The sequence below is a fragment of the Gallus gallus genome, chromosome 22, assembly GCF_016699485.2.
Source record: "Gallus gallus isolate bGalGal1 chromosome 22, bGalGal1.mat.broiler.GRCg7b, whole genome shotgun sequence".
In the NCBI taxonomy this organism is placed as follows: Eukaryota; Metazoa; Chordata; class Aves; order Galliformes; family Phasianidae; genus Gallus; species Gallus gallus.
Window position 1 is genome coordinate 548,939 of NC_052553.1, and position 6,665 is coordinate 555,603.

A 6,665-nucleotide genomic window follows, 5' to 3' on the forward strand; every position below is an offset into this window, starting at 1 on the left:
ACCTACACCACAGCCCTCCGTGCAGGCAGTGCAGCTGTGCCCTTCCTCTCTTTAATGCTGGTTTTGCTCCTCACCTTTGTTTCTGAATGGCTTCTTGCCTTTGCTTGCCAGGTAACGGAGTGTCTGCAGCTATCGAGGAAGCCAACAGTAAGAGTTTGAGAGAGCATCAGTGCTATGATTCTGTGATCAAAGCCCTTGGGCAGCAGATCTGAGACATGCAAAGCCCAGCTACCATCTGAAAACCCTGCCCTGAGAGCATAAAATTCACTGGAGACAAATGAACACAACTATAGGTGCAGGAAACCATCGATCTCCAGCACTCACTTGCATTCCTGACCAGGTCATTTCTTCTCCAAGCTGTGAAGCAACAGCACTGGGAGCAGAAATAGAAGCACCTCTAAAGGGAAGAGGCCAGCAGTACACTAATACTCCTAAAGCTATTCTCACCTGCTCAAACATATTTAAAATACTTCTTTGAAAGGTAATCCTTACTGCATACGGACCTAATTTGGAGCAGGAGCTCTTGAAATTGGAATATCTTCCATAACTTGGATCCAATCATGTCTAGGAGAGGGCTAAAATTATAAGGTGCTATAGAGAATACTCCAATCTTTCTCACTCCAATCTTTCTTGCTAGAAGGGAAGCATGAAGGACAGCTGCCCAGCCCAGTGCCCTGGCAGCAGTCACTGCAGTGGTGGAGGAACCCAAAAGCATCAGAAATACTTTGAATTATACTATGTGAGCACAACTTCACTTAATGGCAGGGCAGGGGAGGAGCGCATTCATGCCCACTGCCAGCCCTACCCTGACTGCACGCAGAACAGCTCTGTGTTAAAGGAATCTCTCTGTCTAAATGTGCCTTCTGGAAAGGTCAAGAAGGAGAACTGCACAACAGTAGGAGAGCAGTAAAGCAAATCATCATAAGCATGAGTGGGAATCAGCCTCCATCAGCTCTGAATCTTAACTTCGCATGGTCTGAGAGACCACCATGCACCTAGCAGGGAGCATCCTTCCTGCAGTGGAGTTAATGGATAGTTGGGGAAAAAACCCAGAAGAGTCTCTTTCTCTTTGTGGCATTTTAGTGTCATTGCAACAAATCCAACAGAATTCCTGCAACAACCAATTGCTTTTACTCCTACTGAATTCTTAAAGGTTTCTCCAGAAGGAGAAGTCTTAATATTCAGAAACAGAAATAGGCATTTAAAAACGTAACAGAAATAGGGATCAGAGTTGGACTGAAAGCATCCCTGGAAGTATATCTGAAATTCTAGCACTCGTGCACTGACCTCTCCATTTCCCTTTGGGCTGTTGGCTGCTAACAATCCGTACTCCCTGCTGGGGAATCACCCACTGCCCAAGTGAGAAAGGCTCTTGTTATTGCACTGGGGGCAGCAGGACTGGGCTAAAGGCCTTCAAGCACTCACTGGTCAGGCTCTAGTTTGCTCTCTTGATTCTGCCATGACAATTGTTGCATTGGGTCTCAGCCTTGATGACTTCAAAAGGTTCCTATGGACCAGCAGTGCTTCTTATTGAGCACTGGGAAGACGAAATGCAAGCTGGTGCATGGCAGGAGTATCAGAGAATGATAGAATCAGATGATTCAGTGAGATAGTACGTTCTGTCTTTCCTAAAGGGCTACCAAAGAATTGTCCTTTATTAATCTATAAACTAAATTCAATTATAGACATGAACTATCCTCAGCAATGGGCGTCTTTGCTTTATTATCCTAAAGGAGAAAATGAGAATTAGGTGTCACGCTATGGAAATGGCCATAGGGGTCAACCGTGAAATCGTGCAACCTCTCGGAGAAGTAACCCTATTCTGAGCACACAGCATCTGAGTTTGTGAGGGGAGCAACTCACTTTGCAGCCACACAAATAGGTCAATTAAAAAATGGTCCACAAATGAGGATTAACTGCTCCTCCCTTACATCCAGGGCAAAGAGATGAGCATCTCCAGCACAATGGGAACCAAGAGCAGGGTCCAAGAAACAGCTGTTCTCAGTGATTTACACCATTTCTTATCACTCCTTCTCCTTCCCCTTCCCCAGAAACCTACAGGCCATAGCCTTGGGCTCTATCAGCCAGCTGTGTCCACCTGTAGGGTACAGCACAGTCATCACTCCAGACATTCCCTCCCCCTAAGAATCAGTCCAGCTCTCTAGGAGATGCACCCAAGAACAGGATACTGCAGTTGTATGTGAAATCTTACAGTAGCAAAGCTTGATTTTTTGGGTAATTTGCTACAGCTCTGCTCCTGAACACCATCCCTTCTCAGGGGAGGAGAGGGGCAGAGCTACACAACTGCTCCATGCTTGGTAAAAACAAACTGCTCATGTCAGATGAGCCCCAGCACTGGCACAAGGGTGGCATGCAAAGCTCCCAGTCTCCAATGCCAGGCACTGTACCTATCCCTGTTTCACCAGGTGCTGCCAAAAGCCCAGACCTCCAAATTAGTTCTGCTCCAGACTGGTAGGAATAGGATTTCCTTCCAAATAAATTGGCCTCGTATCAAAGCCCTCTGCTCATTTCTGTGTGAGAGGGAGCGGTGGATTCCTCGCATAACACTGCAGACCACTTGGTGATACGCTCATTGGGCATACAGTGCATTCCAGCTATGCATGTTGATAGCTTGAGGGGAATCTGAGAAGTCAGAGGAATGTGACATTTGTGCTCATTATCATTTCTTTTTCCCTATGGTTTATTTTTCTAGTAGCCGGATAAATTATTGCGATCCATTGGAAAACAGTGCAAGTCACCCTCCTGTATAATTATTTTGCGAGCAATATTGTTGAAACAAGACTAAAGAAATTACAGGCATTGTAGCAAATTAAAATCCTAACTGCATTTGCAGCTGTCTGGAATGAGGCCTTTGCTTTACACAACAGTTCCATCAGTGTTCCAGAGTCTATGATTTTTTGAGCACTGCACATCGTGTTATTCACCACTCCTCTCCAGCAATGACCAACCACGACCCTGAGAGATTGAAGGTTTTTGAGAGAGGTTCAGTTGCACCCAAAGCTTCAGGTGCTTCAGAACTCTTTCCTCTCCCATCAGCTCTAAAATAAGAACATTTTCCTGGCCTATTTTTGTTATTTTTATTTATCATATGTAGCTTTTTCTTTTCTGTTAGACCAATCGTTTGCACTCAGTGCTCTACACATCCCAAAGGCCCATGGAACTGGTGTTAAGAGAGGAAAAGAAGGTGAAGACAATGGCTTATCACACAGGGAAATCATGTGGATAAGTTTAGCAACTAAAGATGGGTGGTCCCAGGGCCTGCACTTGGGTTGAAGGGTCTCAGGACCCATTCAGGGCTTGACAGGACAAGGGGGAATGGTTTTAAACTGAGACAGGGGAGGTTTAGGTTGGATATTAGGAAGAAGTTTTTCACCCAGAGGGTGGTAATGCACTGGAACAGGTTGCCCAAGGAGGCTGTGGATGCCCCATCCCTGGAGGCATTCAAGGCCAGGCTGGATGTGGCTCTGGGCAGCCTGGTCTGGTGGTTGGTGACCCTGCACATAGCAGGGGGTTGAAACCAGATGATCATTGTGGTCCTTTGCAACCCAGGCCATTCTGGCTCTGTATAAATGAGATTAAAGCAGGCCATGTGCTTACTGCTCCCTCCCCTGGTTGGTGAAAGCCAGGCTGCATGTTGGTCATCTCATCCAAGCAAACCCTGGGTTTGAATGTGACATCCTCACTAGAGCAGTGTTGGCCCAGTGGAGGCCATGGCCTCAAAGCACAAAGCAGTGCTCCAACATTGAACAAACAGCTCCAGGACCGGGCACTAACCAACCCAAACAGGGACAACGTTTGTGTTTGACAAAGATTTAAGATAGGAGATGGAAGTGTGGTGAATTCTGGAAGGCCTGGCTGCTGGCAAGAAGCAAGCTCACCTCATCTCCCAAGTCATCAACCTGTTGACTGGGCCTTGCTGCCTCCAGAGGCCTCGCTGTAAAGAGCTGCTTAAACTAAGACAGAAAGCCTTCCTGCTGCCTCTAGAGATGATCTTAACCCTGAATTATGAGGCAGCACGGCCCAGAGGCAATAAAGCAAGGTTATGATAGATGCCTATAGAATACCCAAGACAGAATGGGCACAAATAGATTTGATTACCCTTATCTGCGCCTGCAGAACAATATACTGCAATTTAATGTGGAATAATTACATTCCTTTCTTTATCCTCTGGAAAGTTAAGACCCCTGAACAATAAAAAAATAGCTTGTCATTCTTGCTTTGTTAATTATTTCCACAGAGATTAATGCAAGATCTTTCTATAGAGTGACAGAAAGGATGACTGCGTTTTAAACCCATTTGGATCCAGTCACTGGCTACACACTTCCATGTATCTTCACTGAACCCAACCATCCTCCATGTCTGTATGTATTTTCAGCCTCAAGCTAAAGAAAATGATGCATTAAGATTTCTAGCCCATTGTAAAATATTTTATATAATTTCAAGATCTTATCTGTTAGAACACTGTTTCTTTCCACTGCAATTTAGATTCACATCACATGAAAATAGCATCCAGTCAATGAAGGTTTGAAAATACTAAGCCAAATTCAGTTGCAGAATTTCAGAAGGCCTTCAGCATTTCAGCTCCTACCTGATTTTAATACAGCGTTGCCTTTAATGCCATTTCCTGCCATATTTTTATTTTAATGTATTTGATCATATCGTAAATACATTCCTACTAATGGCACTGAAGCAAAGCCAGCTTTACCTGCTGAGAATCTAACCATTGATTCAAGCTATAGATGCAGTCAGCTGGAAAACCACTAAAGCTAAAACACTCTCGCTATAAAGTGCCAATCCATAGCAAGACTAATAAAAGACTGCACTTACCCAAATGCACACAGGCATCAGTGCTACACAAAGGTAACAAGAAACAACTCCAATGTTGCACTATCCCATTATTTCACACCTTCACAGTTAACATTCTATGACAAGCCTTAAAAATAGAACCAAAAGAACACCCTTTTACAAAAACGTGATCAATATTCTGTGTAGATATCTGATTTTTTGCCATATTATACTTGCAGTTTTTAATATATTTTGCCCCTCAGTCACACAGCAATTCATCTTTTCAGAATGAATACGTTACCTGCTTACATTTGCATCTTTTAGGACATCAACACATCAAAGTATCCCAAATTAGTCCTGAGAATGTCCCAAATTGCAAAACCTTTGACTTCCCTTTATTCCTAAGGTGCTCCTTTGCCAGTCTAAGATGACTAATAAGCCATGGAGGATGAGCAGGATCATAACCATATTCAAATCAAGCCATAGGTATCAGTAGAGGCAAACTTTTGCTTGACCTGATGAGAAGAGGCGTGGAGCATCGCCCACTTCTAATTAAAGGTTGATGTGTAGAACTTCTGAAAATCAAGGCCTACCTTTGTGATCTCACAGTAAACCGCAGCTGTTCACACACATAAGCTTGTCTGGATGGAGCCCTTAGGTTACTGTAGTAGGAAAAATCAGAGGAGGGTCTGACGTGGGGAGGATAAGACCCCAGCAATGTTCATTTCTGACAGCAGGTGAAACCAGGGAATGAGCCCACATCACAAATTCCAGGCTAACTCCCACCTTGTACATGCAAACCATATCATTAGTGAAAATCAAGAGGCTCGTCTCAGTAGCTCAGAAGAAAGGACTGCCCTTTAAACCCACTGGAGCACTACTTACAGAAACTCTATCCCAGTACACTGCTAGAAATCTACCAGTTTGCTGGTTGGTGCTTCATTCATTCCAGCTCTTCCAGGCTATGCATAGGAGCCAACATTGTCAGAGGAGCATGCTGAGTATTCCATGGCTCACATACAGATAAAGCTTGCTTAAATCTATTTATGGAGGGGGGAAAAAATTGTGCACGGTCAGCTTGAACCATGTGGCTTAAATGGATTTTGCCTCAGGAAAAGGGTAGGTTTATTATACCGTGACACATACAAAGAGTGAGAAAATAGCTTCAGGAGTCTTAAAGGATTGAGAGGAGTTCAGTAGATTTCTTAAGAGAGCACCACATTCCTGCTAAAGTCCTGGCTCATTTTCCTGAGGCAAAAATGCCCCTTGTAGCCAAAGGCCTTCATCAAAATTGGTATTGAATTATAGCTCCCATGGGTCACTCAGAGTCTCTCCACCCCTGGGAGGAAGAGTAGGAGTGCATTTCTGAGCTTCCCCAGGAAGAAACCTGCAGGGAATTGATCCCTGTAGGTGGAGGCTCATTGATGTTCTTTTGCTTACAATTGCGTTTCTGTTCCTGTGAGCTGCATTCACTACCTGGGTGGGGCATTTTGCTACCGTTGTGCTGGGGAAACAAAAAAAGTCAGTCTCTACCACCAAATGGGAAGGCAGGGCGGGGAAAGGGAGGATGTTTGTGTGTGCAAGGGCTCCTTTCTTCTTCTGCCCTCCTCCCTGTGCACATACACACACACCTGCAGAGAGCACAGGGATAACATTAAAGGTCTGCCAAGAAGGCTGTAGTAGAGATGGTGCTCCATAGGGGAAGACGTTGCTACATACATGCAAGTGACAAAAGCAGGAAACTGCAGGGTGGAAATGATGTATCCCCCCTGCAGCCTACTGCATGTGCAAGTTGCATCTCTGTATCAGACACACACACACACACACATATATATATATATATATATATGAGCACCCAC

The 6,665-nt window shown here is 44.6% G+C and overlaps 1 protein-coding gene across 6 annotated transcripts in view; it reads right to left on the minus strand.

Annotated features, from left to right (window-relative positions):
* The window catches only part of DPYSL2 (dihydropyrimidinase like 2), a 67,693-nt gene that overhangs the window by 36,645 nt on the left and 24,383 nt on the right, over positions 1-6,665 (minus strand). The gene's annotated exons all lie outside the window — the stretch shown is intronic.